Below are 15091 nucleotides of genomic sequence, written 5' to 3'. Positions count from 1 at the left end.
CCCAATTTTGCTCTGCTGATTTGGAAAGAAATAATTTCCTACCTGCTCCCTGCGGAATCGACCCTACTTGCCATTGTACGCAAAATTAGTATTCTTATAGACGAATCCGGTATATCGGATCAAGCAAACTCTTCGGGAACATGGTGAATCAAGTAACCCATTGCACACCTAGGGTCCCTGCTCCAGTACTTGGATTCGTTTTATAATTATTTAATTGAGGTGGTAATTAGGACTTTTTAATAATTATTATTGCACAGGTTCGGCACCTGTCAATTTTTCGCGCCGTTGCCGGGGAGTTGGCATTTGGATTATTTGTTTCTTTTCAAATTCAATTTTTATTTTTATTTTTATTTTATTCTGTTCTTCTTGGTATTTTTGCTAGTTTATGCCCCGTTCTTCTCGCACAGGTGAATTAGTATACGACGCGGAAGTTGAGAAGGCAGCGCGTAAGCGGAGGCAAGAGACCAAGAGACGAAAACAAGGGCACTTATTTGCTGCAAACGAGTCAGCGGAAGACGAAGTAAGCATGGCCAACAACCAAACCTTGAGGGAGCTGGCTGCCCCGGAGCTGACTCACCAGCCCTTATGCATCAAATTCCCCACTTTGGCTGAGAACACTGCTTTCGAACTGAAGTCGGGATTGATTCACCTCCTACCTTCTTTCCATGGCCTCTCTGGTGAAGAACCCCACAAGCACGTCAAGAAATTCGAGGTAGTTTGCTCTAGCATGAAACCTCCCGGGGTCACAGAGGAGCAGATAAGACTTAGAGCCTTCCCGTTTTCTCTCAAAGATGCAGCTAAAGATTGGCTGTACTACCTACCAGCAGGTAGTATTACCACATGGGTGCAGCTGAAAAAGAAATTCTTAGAAAAATTCTTCCCTGCATCCCGGGCTGCGAGTTTGAGGAAGGAGATCTGCGGCATTAAACAATATCCCGGTGAGTCCTTGTATGAATACTGGGACAGGTTTAACAAGTTGTACACTAGATGCCCGCAGCATCAAATTAGTGAACAATTGTTAATCCAATACTTCTACGAAGGGCTCCAACCAACCGATAGAAGTATCATTGACGCTGCAAGTGGGGGAGCACTGGCAAACAAGACACCGAGGGAAGCGTGGGAGCTCATCGAAGCCATGGCAGAGAACTCCCAGCAATTTGGTTTCCGTGAGAGCAACCCTCCCCGTAAAGTCAACGAGGTAGAGATTTCATCCCTACAGCAGCAAATGTCAGAATTGACGTCTGTTGTTAGGCAATTAGCCATGAGAGAAACACCGCGAGCAAAGGTGTGTGGAATCTGCACTAGCATGGACCATTGCACAGACTCGTGCCCCATTTTGCAAGAGGACGGGGCAGAGCAGGTGAACATGGCTGGAGGCGTGCCCGCGCCTCGTAGGCAGTATGATCCATACTCCAACACGTACAATCCGGGTTGGAGAGATCATCCAAATTTCAGCTATGGGAACAGGCAACAAAATTCATTTCCGAATCGTCCACCAGGATTTCAGCAACCATGGCAACCGAAATCACAACCATCATCCTCCAACACAGGGAGTTCCTTGGAGGATATTGTAAAGAGTCTGGCTACGACTACTGCCCAGATCCAGCAAGAGACTAGACAGTTCCAGCAGGAGACCAGGTCATTGACCACAAATATGGCTCAACTCCAGCAAGAAACTAGAGCTTTAACCATGAGCACCAATCAGTTCCAGCAGGACACAAAATCAGGCATGAAGGATATGGAGGCTCGAATAAGCCAGATGGCAACTGCTATAAATCGCTTGGAGTCCCACGCTTATGGAAAGTTACCTTCACAATCCGAAGTAAACCCCAGGAATGTGAGTGCCATGACCCTGAGGAGTGGCAAGACACTGGAAGGGCCGAAAGAGGGAAATTCAAAAAGCAAGAGTGAGGAGGAGATAGAGAAGGAAATTGAAGAGGAAGGGCGTATTCGCAAGGATCCTGAGGTAACCTTCACTTCTCCGCCCACTATTAAATCTAACTTACCTCCTTTTCCTTGTAGGCTGGAGAAGACAAAAAATGTAGAGAAGGAAAAAGAGCTTTTGGAGGTGTTCCGAAAAGTGGAGATTAACATCCCTTTACTGGATGCAATCAAGCAGATACCGAAATATGCTAAATTTCTCAAAGATCTGTGCACCCATAAGAGGAAACTGATAGGGGACGAGAGAGTAGCGGTGGGAGAGAATGTGTCAGCAATGCTCCAAAGAAAACTCCCACCCAAGTGTGGAGATCCAGGTATGTTCACGATCCCCTGTAAGATAGGGAATACACCGATTAGGAAAGCAATGTTAGATTTAGGGGCGTCAATCAATGTGATGCCAAAGACTATTTTTGCTTCTCTAAATCTTGGGCCACTTAAAGAAACGGCCATCATAATCCAACTAGCTGACCGCACAAATGCATATCCAGAGGGGCTAGTTGAGGATGTTTTGGTTCAGGTAAATGAATTGGTTTTTCCTGCAGATTTTTATATCTTGGACATGGGAGATGAGAAATCATTAAGCCCATCACCTATCTTGTTAGGTAGACCATTTCTTAGCACTGCCAGGACTAAGATAGATGTGAATGAGGGTACTTTGTCAATGGAATTTGATGGTGAAACTGTGAATTTCAATATTTTTGAGGCGATGAAGTACCCAAAAGAATCTAACTCGGTCTTTGCTTTGAGTGTTATTGAGCCTTTTGTGCAGGAAATTTTCGAATTAGATGGCGAAGACGCTTTGGAAGTGGCTCTAGCCAAGCATCTGGAGTTGGGTGTAACTCCTGATGTGGACCTAAGGGAAGATTTGCTCCATGCTGTGGAAGCCTTACACTCGCTTCCACCCGTATCCCCAAGGTATGAGCTTACTTCTCTTTTCGTGCCAGAGGCTCAAACGAAACTGCTTCCTTCAGTTGTGCAGGCACCAGATTTAGAATTAAAGCCTCTGCCAAAGCATCTTAAGTACGCATTCCTAGGAGACCGGGAGACACTGCCGGTAATCATCTCTGCGCACCTGTCTCCAAGTCAAGAAGACAAACTAGTGCGGGTCCTGAGGGAGCATAAGGAGGCAATTGGGTGGAGTATAGCAGATATCAAAGGAATAAGTCCATCCTTATGTATGCACCGAATTCGGCTCGAGGAAGATGCGAAGCCAGTAAGACAGGCTCAAAGGAGGTTGAACCCCCTGATGATGGAAGTTGTGAAAAAGGAGATACTCAAGCTTCTAGAGGTGGGGATCATTTTTGCTATCTCGGATAGCCCATGGGTGAGTCCTGTCCAGGTAGTCCCGAAAAAGGCGGGAGTGACCGTGGAGGAGAACCAGGAGGGTGATATGGTCCCGGTCAGGAAAGCTACTGGCTGGCGTCAGTGCATCGACTACAGGAAGCTAAACGCCGTGACTAAAAAGGACCATTTCCCCATCCCCTTTATTGATCAGATGGTAGAACGATTGGCAGGTCGTGTTTACTATTGTTTCTTGGATGGCTTCTCAGGTTACTTCTAGATCGCGATCGCACCAGAAGATCAGGAGAAGACTACCTTCACATGCCCATTTGGCACGTTCGCCTACCGCCGGATGCCTTTCGGACTCTGCAACGCTCCAGCGACCTTTCAAAGGTGCATGGTAAGTATTTTCTCCGAGTATGTAGAGAAAATAATTGAGGTATTCATGGATGATTTCAGTGTGTATGGGGACAGTTTTGATGAATGCTTGGAAAATCTGGCTTTAATTCTGAAAAGGTGCATAGAGACGAATTTGGTACTTAATTGGGAAAAGTGTCACTTTATGGTAGATCATGGCATTGTCTTAGGACACGTTGTGTCGGCTAAGGGCATAGAGGTAGATAAAGCAAAAATTGACCTTATTTCTGCTCTACCTTACCCCGTATGTGTCCGGGAAGTGCGTTCGTTTTTGGGCCATGCAGGTTTTTACAGGAGATTTATCAAAGACTTTTCGAAGATCGGAGCACCCCTGTTCAAACTGCTGCAGAAAGACGTGCCGTTTGATTTCACAAGTGAATGTAAGGTGGCGTTTGATAAATTGAAGGAGTCACTGACATCGCCGCCTGTCATTCAACCCCCAGATTGGAGCCTTCCGTTTGAAATTATGTGCGACGCAAGTGACTATGCCGTGGGGGCCGTGTTGGGACAAAGAATGGGAAGAGCGCCACACGCGATCTACTACGCATCGAGAGCCTTAAGTGGAGCCCAACTTAATTACTCCACGACGGAGAAGGAATTACTAGCTGTTGTTTTTGCACTAGAGAAATTTAGGTCATATTTATTGGGTGCAAAAGTAATTGTTTTCTCTGACCATGCAGCCTTGAGGTACCTGTTGGCGAAAAAGGATGCCAAACCGCGGCTCATTAGATGGATCCTGCTCCTGCAGGAGTTCGACTTAGAGATTAAGGATAAGAGTGGAGCCGAGAATTTGGTGGCTGACCATTTGAGCCGGTTGCTCACGAATCAAGAAGATCTACCTTTGAGGGAGTCATTCCCTGAGGAGCAACCTCTGGCCATTGATTCGTCGGCACCATGGTATGCCGATATTGTAAATTTCTTGGTAGCGAATCAATTACCTACAGGTTGGGCAAAAGCTAGAAGGGATAAGCTAAAGAGTGATGCCAAACATTACCTTTGGGATGACCCATACCTATGGAGGCAATGTTCAGACCAGGTGATAAGAAGGTGTGTAAGTGCAGGTGAGTTTCACTCTATTTTGGCTTTCTGTCATTCGTTTGCATGTGGTGGGCATTTTGGTCCAAAGCGGACGGCTCGTAAAGTGTTAGAAAGTGGTTTTTATTGGCCTACTCTGTTTAAGGATGCATATCTGTTTTGCAAATCTTGTGATAAGTGTCAAAGGGTGGGGAATATTTCTCGAAGAGACCAAATGAGTCAAACCCCCATATTATTTGTTGAGATTTTTGATGTCTGGGGTATAGATTTCATGGGCCCCTTCCCCTCGTCCTTTGGTTTCTTGTACATTATACTTGCTGTTGACTATGTTTCCAAATGGGTGGAGGCAAAAGCCACCCGGACTAATGATTCTAGAGTGGTTGCAGATTTTATAAGATCTAACATTTTCGTCCGTTTTGGAATGCCAAGAGCTATAGTGAGTGACAGGGGCACCCATTTCTGTAATAAGACGATCACTGCTTTGTTTCGTAAGTATGGTGTGCTCCACAAAGTTTCCACTCCCTACCATCCCCAAACGAATGGTCAAGCCGAAGTATCAAACAGGGAAGTTAAGTCGATCCTGGAGAAGATGGTGAGGCCTGATCGAAAGGATTGGAGTGTGAAATTGGAAGATGCTCTCTGGGCCTACCGCACTGCGTATAAGACGCCGATTGGGATGTCCCCATACAGGTTAGTTTTTGGTAAGCCTTGCCACCTCCCGGTGGAATATGAACACAAAGCATTCTGGGCACTTAAGCGGTGTAATATGGATCTCATGGAGGCTGGAGGACACAGAAAGCTCCAATTACAAGAGTTGGAAGAGCTAAGGAATGAAGCCTATGAGAATTCCGCAATTTATAAGGAGAAAAGCAAAGTTTTCCATGATCAACAAGTTTCGAGAAAGTCGTTTGTCGTAGGGCAAAAAGTCTTACTTTATCATTCAAGACTTAAGCTTTTTCCTGGTAAGTTGCGCTCCCGTTGGATTGGTCCATTTATTGTTACTAATATTTCTCATTATGGTGCAGTGGAAATACAAAGTCTTAAGACGGAGAAGAGATTCGTAGTCAATGGTCACCGTCTAAAACCTTATTACGAAGGGTTTAATAATGAGCAAATGGAGGTTTTATTCCTTGATGATCCAAGAGGAGAGATTTAAACAATTGAAGGCCATGTCTAGCCAAAGACGTTAAAGAAAGGCGCTGATTGGGAGGCAACCCAAGGACTACAATATTAGTTGTGATCATTCTTACTTACTCTGCGATTTTTCAGTTTTATCTTAATGTTTTGACTGTTTTTGTGGTGTTGGATAGAGGAGTAGAGGTTTCAAGGCGTGCCCACGCCTTGATGGAAATTCGTTTGGAAATCATTTAGACGCTCTGGTCAGAGGACCATGTCCTCCAAGGCGTGCCCACGCCTTCCAACCACTTCGATAGCGAAAGTCAAAAAAAAAAGGGGGGGGCTTTGACCAGGACCCTATTCTTCCTTACCTTTTCTGGTCTTGTCCCTGTCCGTGACTTGGGCAATCAATTTTCCAATTTCTCTGAAATCCTGATTTACCTTTCTTCTTGCTGGTAAAGCCCACCGCCGCCTCTTGCCATCGCCCAGCGCCCATCGCCGTCCGCCGTCCGCCGCAGCCAACACCCAGATCGGGCAGCCGCGCGCCTCCAAGACCCAGCCCCCAACTGCCCCAGAGCGCGGCCTGCACAGCCGCGCCCAGCGTTGAGGTGCCACCAGCGCGCGCCATCTAGCAGCGCGCGCAGATCCTCACGACCGAGCGCACCCACAGCACCAGCAGCAGACAGCGCGCGCCTGCCTCAGCGCGCCAGCGCTGCCACCTGCGCGCGCGCCTACCCATCAGCGCGCCTGCGCTGCCCACCTGCGCGCAGTTTTTTTTTTTTCCCTCTGCCCTCTCGCACGCTAGCTCGCACGACCTGCTCTGCCTACGAGATCCTGCCTGCGCCTTTGCCGCGAGCGGCCCTCCTCGCAGCCGCGCGCCTCAGATCCAGCGTCCGCGCGCGCGCGCGCCTGCGCACGGCGCAGCTTTGCCACCTGCGCAACTTCAGCTCGCACGCCTGCCTCTGCGCGCACGCCCAGCCTCAGTTTTCCTTCCCCGCCAATTTCTTCTTCAGCGAAGACAAAGGGAATAAAAAGTGGTACCCCTACTTTTCTTGTTAAGCTGGTGGCTTCGATTGGGAGTTTTAATTGCCAATTTTTGCCTCCTTTTGGGTTGCTTTATTTGTTGGTATTGTCAGGGGACCAGTGGGTTGATTATCTGAAGAGAAACACCTTATATCTGCTTCCCTGTGAATATATACTTGAGATATCTGTGGGCTTTAGTGAATTTGTTATTTGGAACACGTGGTTGGTAGCCCTCTGAGTGCTGTTTTTTATTGACTAATATCTTGATTTGAGGGGAGTTGGCTCGGTCTTCTTAATTGTTGTCGGCTAATTGCCAACAGTGGGGAATTGATTGGTGTTTGTGGTCTGGTTGTCGGTTGGTGGGGTAATTGTGTCCCTTTTGTGGCTAAGCTGCTGGAATATTCGATAATTTCTGTTGACTGTGGTCCCATATCTGCTTTTGGTGGTTGGTTGGCTGTCTTTGAGCTCATTCATTATTCCTGTGGTCCCTAAATGCCCCCTAAGAAGGCAACTACTGCTGGGCCGTCAGGGTCCCAGCCTCGGAAGAGACGAGCGCCGGTACAACCCACCATTCGGTCCCGTTTGGGCCTGAATAAGAGCACCATGTCTCCTGGAGAGTGGGGGGAACCGATAACTAATCTTACAAGGGCCCAACAGGACCGGTTTAACATTTTGGTGAATCGACCTGTTGCCCCTTGTAAGTGCTTCCATGCCCCAACCCTGGACCACCTGCGAATTGCTCGGGAGGTTGAGCAATTGTTCTCAGCGATAGGTTGGGAACAGTATTTGAGCATTAACTGCCCCACGTTTGAGGAGCTTTGTTGTGAATTTTACTGCTCTTTTCAGTTTATCAGGAATGAATACATCACTTTGGATGAGCCGGAGATTATTCGGTTTAGATTAAAAGGCAAAGATTATGATTTCTCAATAAATGAGTTTAATCTGACTTTGGGGTTTGTCAGTGAGGACACCATTGCCTCCGGAGATTATATTAATAGTGCTATTGACTACACCAGACCGTTCAGAACTGAATATATTGACATCTGGAGGGAGTGGTCTACGGATCGGCTAGTTTATAATCCGAGTCAGTCCAAGGCCTCTGAACTGAAGGATCCGGTCTTAAAGGTCATCCACAGGTTCTTGGCTTACAATTTCTCGGGACGAAAGGATTCCTCCGGCACCCTTACCAAAGCAGAATTCTACTTCCTTTGGTGCATGCGCAACAATGTTAAGGTTAACTTTGGGTGTTGGATAGCCACTCAAATGGAGTCAGTCATTCATAAGCAAAATAAACCGATTATCCTAGGCTCGCTCATTACCCACTTGGCCATCCGATTGGGAGTGCTAGACCTTGACAAGGAGCACAACTTCGCCTTAGCTCGAGAGATTGAGCCACTGGATTTGCGCAGTTTAGAGCAAATGGGTGTCATTCGAAAGGTGGGCGATGTCTACCAATTTACGCTCCCTGGTGAAGACGGCCCACAGCCTCGGATGCCCGCCACTGCACCCTCCACTGACTTGCCACCGCATCCGGATCAGGCGGGACCGTCCTCCTCGCGCCCTCCCCCTGCTAGAGACCCCCGCTACCCGGACCTCCAGGAGGGTGTTCATGAGCTCAACACCCAGCTTTCACAGATAGATGGCCGTCTTATGGCGCTCCAGGTCTTCGCCCGCATTCAGGCAGAAAATCAGGCGGCCTTCTACGCTCACATTGGATTCACGCCGCCTCATCCCCCTCCACCTTAGTGACTCGTTTTCACTCCCCGGTGATCAGGGAAGTTCCTCTCAGTTCTCCTAATACTTCATTTATTTTTCCTACATTGGGGACAATGTCGGTCTTAGGTGTGGGGGGATTGGCTTTCACTAGTCCTTTTAGCTTTGTCTCATCAGTTCTGTGCTTTTTGCTTCGTTGAAAAAAAAAAAAATTTTTTTTGAAAGTGGTTAATTATGTCTATGCTTGTCAATGTTGGAGTGTGTGCTGTGATGAATGACACAATCAACGTAAGTGGTTATGTGGTTAAGTATGCTAGCTATGCATTTTGTTTCCCTTGGCAATGTTGTTGAATGATGAATATGCTGGAATTGACCCATTCTTGTAACCTTTGGGGAGCTTTTGAGCCTTGCTTGAGCATATTATTCTTGTTTGCTCCATTTTGTTTGATTGAGTGGGTATCACTCATGGTATTGGCATTCTAGAACTTGCTGGTTTATGCATGTCGAGGCCACATTTTTTGTGAATTGGAGGCATTTGAAATGATAAGGGCATTTAAGGTTTAACCCTCTTTAGCTATCTAAAAGAATCAAGCCATTACCTTATCTCCCAATAGTAAACCAATTTGAGCTTTTGTCCTTCGTTTCTGGTTGTTACCCGTATTTGTTAACCCAAGACCTCTTTAAACTTTCCTGTTTACCCCTGTGTTGTCAAGGGATGCCTGAATTCCATCATTTGTGCGAAAACAAACAAATTTGGGGGTTGCAAGTGGTTTTAGATTAGGTGCCATATGATGTTAGCCTTGTATAAAGAATGAGAGATTGGAAGAGGGCCACTGACCAGTGGACTTTGACTTACAGGGCGTGCCCACGCCTTGCGGAACTTTAAAAAAAAAAAAAAAAAAAACTGAAGAAGCCCTCGTGACCAGTGGACTAAGGGTTACAAGGCGTGCCCACGCCTTGCGAGCAGTTCCAAAAAAAAAAAAAAATTTGGGCACTTGTACAGTGGGTACAGCAAATGGGAACTGCCTAGCTAGTGAACTTCCTCCAGTAAAGCACTATGGTTATTAGTAAGTTTCGGGCATTCTCTTGACACTTTACCCCCTATCTATACTTTCTCAACCCGCTTTTCACCGGAGCCCCATTACAACCCTATTAAAGCTCCTTTGATTTATGTGTTTAGTTCACTTTTAAGTGGTGGAGATGTGATAAATGTGCAAGCCTATGGTAATGACATTCCGTGATGTTGATTTGAGCGTTCCTAGTATTCTTATATATTCTTCGATTCAAATTACAACCTGTCCAGTGTGTTCTACCTTTGGTGATATTGTCAGGGACTCTAGATGCTTGTATTAGTATAGACTACTGCATGACCTCTGCTCTCTTGGTTGTACTTCTGAGCTTCGAAATGCTTGAGGGCAAGCATTGTCTAGGTGTGGGGGGATTTGATAGAGCAGTTATTTGGCACATTTTGCAGTGTTATTTTGGTCTAATTTCGACTACTTACTGTGCTAAGTACTGAGGTTTAACTCATATCTCACATTCGTATGAATTATAGGTGATCGGCATTAAAAATGATCTCGCGGGGTAGATTTCCAGAAGAATTGTCGTCCCAAGGCGTGACCACGCCTTGGAAGGTGGACGAAACCGAAAGACGGACCGCGGTCCATGTGGACCAGGCGCATGGGATCAAAACTCAAAAAAGGGAAATGGCCTTTTGCAGAATCAATTGCAGGAGACGTTGCTTTCTTGGACTCTTCTTGGACTTATTGTGGGCGGCGGCTATAAAGAGGGATTCAGAAGAAAAAAAGGGGGACCTAGCTATTATACTCTTTCGGCTACTTTTTGTACGACGGCTCCCTTTTCCTTTGTTTCTTCTTGGGCAGCAAATTAGATAGCTAGATTTACATCGGATAAAAAGACAGTAGCTTTAGTTTTCTTTTTCCCAGGCGCTAGACGTCGCTGGTCTCTTCTGATTTTCAACTTTTCCGCTGGATAATTCATTCGTAGCTTTTGGCTTTGTAATTGGGATTCCGACGAAAGGGACGAAGGCAGTGCCTTTTCGGTTGTTATTGCAGTTAATTTCCCTTTCCCAATTCCTTGGCAAATAATTGAATGAAGTCAATTAAATCACGCGGGATTGAAACGATGAGGAGCGGCTAATTTCCTCCTCTACCCAAAGGGTGACGCGAGGGCGCGGTCCATAAAACCTGTGAGATCTAATCAAGCTTTCATTATTTCTTCCAATTCGTCATTATTTGTGCGTTTCCTGAATTAATTGTTCATGGGTATTTTATTAATTGAATATCAACGGCCGGGTATTTGATTTAATTTAATAGCCTACTGCCACGTTAATTAAATAGAATCCGTAATTGTTCATTTAATTGACACCTCGTGGCAACCACCATAATTGGTTTTATGTTGGGGAAACGCAAGATCTAATTTAAATAAACCCTCTTAGCGTGTTTATTGGTTAGGGTTGGGTTCTTCTAGCTTTAATGCAATTGGGTAATTAAATTCCTATGGTCGTACCTAGGGTTGTTATCTGGTTAGGGAAGCAGTCAATGGTCGTACCTTGACTGTCGAATAGGTAAGGAAGAGCTGGTTGTCAGAGCTTATTGATAACTATAACCAGTCTAGTGATGAATGGGTGAAATATCTTTGCATCGATGATCATTTAATTGGACCGTGCCTGAGCAGTTGATCCTTTGGGTGGAATCGTATTAATTGCTATTTTTTTTAGTGACTTGTGCTTTGTGAGTTGGTTTTGAATTTAGTTCGCTTTGTTTTTATTTTACTTTTATTTTATTTATTCCTCTCCCATTGAAAATCCCCCAATTTTGCTCTGCTAATTTGGAAAGAAATAATTTCCTACCTGCTCCCTGCGGAATCGACCCTACTTGCCATTGTACGCAAAATTAGTATTCTTATAGACGAATCCGGTATATCGGATCAAGCAAACTCTTCGGGAACAGGGTGAATCAAGTAACCCATTGCACACCTAGGGTCCCTGCTCCAGTACTTGGATTCGTTTTATAATTATTTAATTGAGGTGATAATTAGGACTTTTTAGTAATTATTATTGCACAGGTTCGGCACCTGTCAATTTTTGGCGCCGTTGCCAGGGAGTTGGCATTTGGATTATTTGTTTCTTTTCAAATTCAATTTTTATTTTTATTTTTATTTTATTCTGTTCTTCTTGGTATTTTTGCTAGTTTATGCCCCGTTCTTCTCGCACAGGTGAATTAGTATACGACGCGAAAGTTGAGAAGGCAGCGCGTAAGCGGAGGCAAGAGACCAAGAGACGAAAACAAGGGCACTTATTTGCTGCAAACGAGTCAGCGGAAGACGAAGTAAGCATGGCCAACAACCAAACCTTGAGGGAGCTGGCTGCCCCGGAGCTGACTCACCAGCCCTTATGCATCAGATTCCCCACTTTGGCTGAGAACACTGCTTTCGAACTGAAGTCTAGAAATTTAAAAATTTTATTATTACAAAAAAAAAATTTATTAGAAAAAATTTATTATTACAAAAAAAAAAAATTCAGCAATTTCCAATTGGGACGATTTACATTAGCGTAAGTTTTTACAAAAAAAAAAAAACAAAAAACAATTCCCCTTTTCTCTTTTCTTTTTCTTCTTTTTCTTTTTCTTTCTTTCTTTCTTTGTTTTTTTCTTTCTTTCTTTTTCTTTTCTTTCTTTCCTTTCTTTCCCTTTCTTCCTCTTCTTCCCCGCTTCCTTCTTCTTCTTCTTTTCTTTTCTTCTTCGACCGAGACCAGCGCACCGCCAGCTCGCCTCCACTCCAGCAGCTCCATCGCCATCTCCAGCCCGCGGCAGCTGCTGACTAGCCGCCATCCACCAGCGGCTACCCACTCGAGCCCCACCTCACGGACCACCTTCAGCAGCTCCAAAGACCGCCGCTGCTCCCCTGCCCACGGCCGTCCACCCACAGCTCGCTGAGCTCCTCCGTTCCAAGCTCCACCCGCCACCTCCACTCACCAGCGCCTTTGACTGCCACCGCAACTCCTCCTCTCGCCGCGCCCAGCTAACCCCAGTCGCGCCCGACAGTCAAACGCCGCCCTTTCTCCGCGCCGCCGCTCTCTCAGACGCTGCGCCTCCCTCCAGTTCGCTCCCACTTCTGCAGTAGCCTCAGGTCCACCGCTGCCTCCGAGCTCCAAGCGCCACCACACGGACCACCACCAGCTCTCCTTCGCACGCTGATCGCGCAGCTGCTCCACCTCGCGCGACCCGCTGCTACTGTCTGCCACCCATAGCCACGCCCTTCCCACCTGTCAAAATTGACAGGTGGAGGTATTGAATTTTCAACCTCGATTAGTATTTTTCTGGTTCTTCTATTGTTGGAATTTGAGTTTTTGTGTTTGGGTTTCTTGATGGATAAAAGAAGGTGTTGATTTGGGCATTTTCTAGGGTAAATTGTGGACAGATTTGAGTTTAATTGCTGCCATATGTGGGGATATTTTCTGATATTTATTGAATTGTTGGCCGTTTGATTTAATTCCTCCTTGTGTATACACCAGTGGTACTGGTTGCGGTGTTACTTTCCAATTCTTAAATTTTCTCGAATTCTAATCGGTAGTTGCTGGAATTGCCTGTTTGCTGGGATTCTTAAAATTCTTAAGGTTTGGTCGCTTGAAGTGGGTAATTGAATGTCCAATTGGTGACATTTGTTGAGTTTCACTTGCTCCAATTGGTTGAATTCTTTGCTCTGTTGGGGTCCCTGTTGGTATCACTTGAGTTCTGCTTTGTTAGTTTTTGTATCGTGCCCCTTGATCTTATTTTGACTGAATTGGAGACCCAGTGCATATTCATTCAATTTGCTGTGTTGTTAGGGTACTTTTCTAGCCTTTGGGGTGCCTCAGTTGTGCATTTTATTAATTGGGTTGGCCATGTGGTTCCCTTCTTTCCTGTGTATACACCAGTGGTACTGGTTGTGCTAATTTGCTTACAATTTCTTATTTCGATATGCTTGAGCATCTGTGACTGAGTATCCTTCGATCTTGCTGCTTTGTTGGGATCGTTTTTGGTGTCAATTGAGTATCATTTGGTACTTTCTGTCTGGAGTCTATTGAGCTGCCTTTGGTTGGGGTTTATTGCATTTAATTGGTGCATTGGACGGCTCCTGTGCCATTTCTATTGCTTATTGAAGTAGGTTGCCTCTATTTGCCTTGGGAGTTATTTGCCCCAATTGACTACCATTTTGGTCTTTTCGATTTCTGGTACTGCTTGGCGTTGCTTGGAATTATCAATACTTTGGGTTGGTCATTTGCTTTAATTTTTCCCTATGCCTGCACCAGTGGTACTAGTTGGGGTGTTTTGAATACATTCATGGATTCTATATGGTTGCCTGTCTGATAGCCAACTAATACCCTTGTGATTTGGTTATTGTCCGACTTTTGAACTACTGTTACTGGAGTACCATTTTCTTGAGCCATTTGCTAATTTTAGTAGGTGGAATTGGATACTTGACTGCCCAATTGGAGACAGTTTGCATTTGATTGTTGAGGGGACCAACCAGGGGCTAACGACTGGGTCCAACTCCGAATGCAAGTTGAGAGACTGGAGACTCGAGTGACCCACATTGACGTCGACTTGCATAACATGGTGCGGAATTTGGCAGTACCCCGCCCAACCCACCCCTGTTTTGACAACTTCAGGGAAGTACCGTTGCCCTTCTCCTTCCTTTTGCTGTTAGTTTATCACATTGAGGGCAATGTGTGATTTAGGTGGGGGGGGGTCAGTTTTGGGTGCTAGTATTTTTAATTTTAGTTTCTAAAGGTTTTTCCTTTATTTTTAGTTTGATATTTATCTCCTTTTTCGTTTATTTTCTTTTCTTTTTCTTTTTTTTTTCCTAGTGGTCAGTCTTCATATGAATACCAAGTTTGATGCTGGATTGTTGTCTAATTCTACTTTTGCCAATTTTTTAAAATAAAAATGTATCAGGTTAATGTGGTTGGGTCCAAGATATCTCCCTGGTGAATATCGGATTGCTTGACTCTCTTGATTTTTTTGTTAACTCTTCTAGGCATAGGGAATGACTGTTGCCATTTTAATGTGAACTGGTCCAATATTGACTCCAGTGCTCCATGTTTGGCAATAATGAGGCAAGCTGCTCCCATGCGTGGTTATTAGTGTTGTTGTTTTGCATTTTTGCATTGTTTGGCTGAGAATAAACTTGACTGTATTCCGCTATTAGTTGCTACTGAGTAACCGGGAATCTGCACGTAAAAGTGTCGATTCTCGCGTCAAAAGGTGGTACTTTATATGAGTACGTGGTCGTATAGCGGTAGGACCTGAGTAACCGGGCTCCTTCATCTAAAAATGTTGGAGTTCGCGTCCAAAAGGCTCCGGCGGCTAGAGACTAAGTCTTTTTGTGTCAAATATTATTATTATATATAAAAAAAACAGGAAAAGAAAAAAAAAGAGAGAATATATAATAGGAGAGCTTGCCGGTTTATGGACTTAATATGGGGACTTGTGTGAATATTTGGACCATTAGCTGATAAATGTTGTGTGCCATTCCTTTTTCTTAGAGTAGTTAATTTGGAAAT

At 45.1% G+C, this 15091-nt stretch overlaps 1 non-coding gene across 1 annotated transcript; it reads right to left on the bottom strand.

Annotated features, from left to right (window-relative positions):
- Positions 1 to 898: 898 nt before the first annotated feature.
- LOC140026307 (small nucleolar RNA R71) lies at positions 899 to 1005 on the bottom strand. Its single transcript, XR_011830252.1, has one exon. It is a non-coding gene; the product is annotated as a small nucleolar RNA R71 (small nucleolar RNA).
- Positions 1006 to 15091: the final 14086 nt, after the last annotated feature.

Source organism: Coffea arabica, chromosome 11e (assembly GCF_036785885.1).
Source record: "Coffea arabica cultivar ET-39 chromosome 11e, Coffea Arabica ET-39 HiFi, whole genome shotgun sequence".
Lineage (NCBI taxonomy): Eukaryota > Viridiplantae > Streptophyta > Magnoliopsida > Gentianales > Rubiaceae > Coffea > Coffea arabica.
This window is presented reverse-complemented; position numbering and strand designations above follow the sequence as displayed.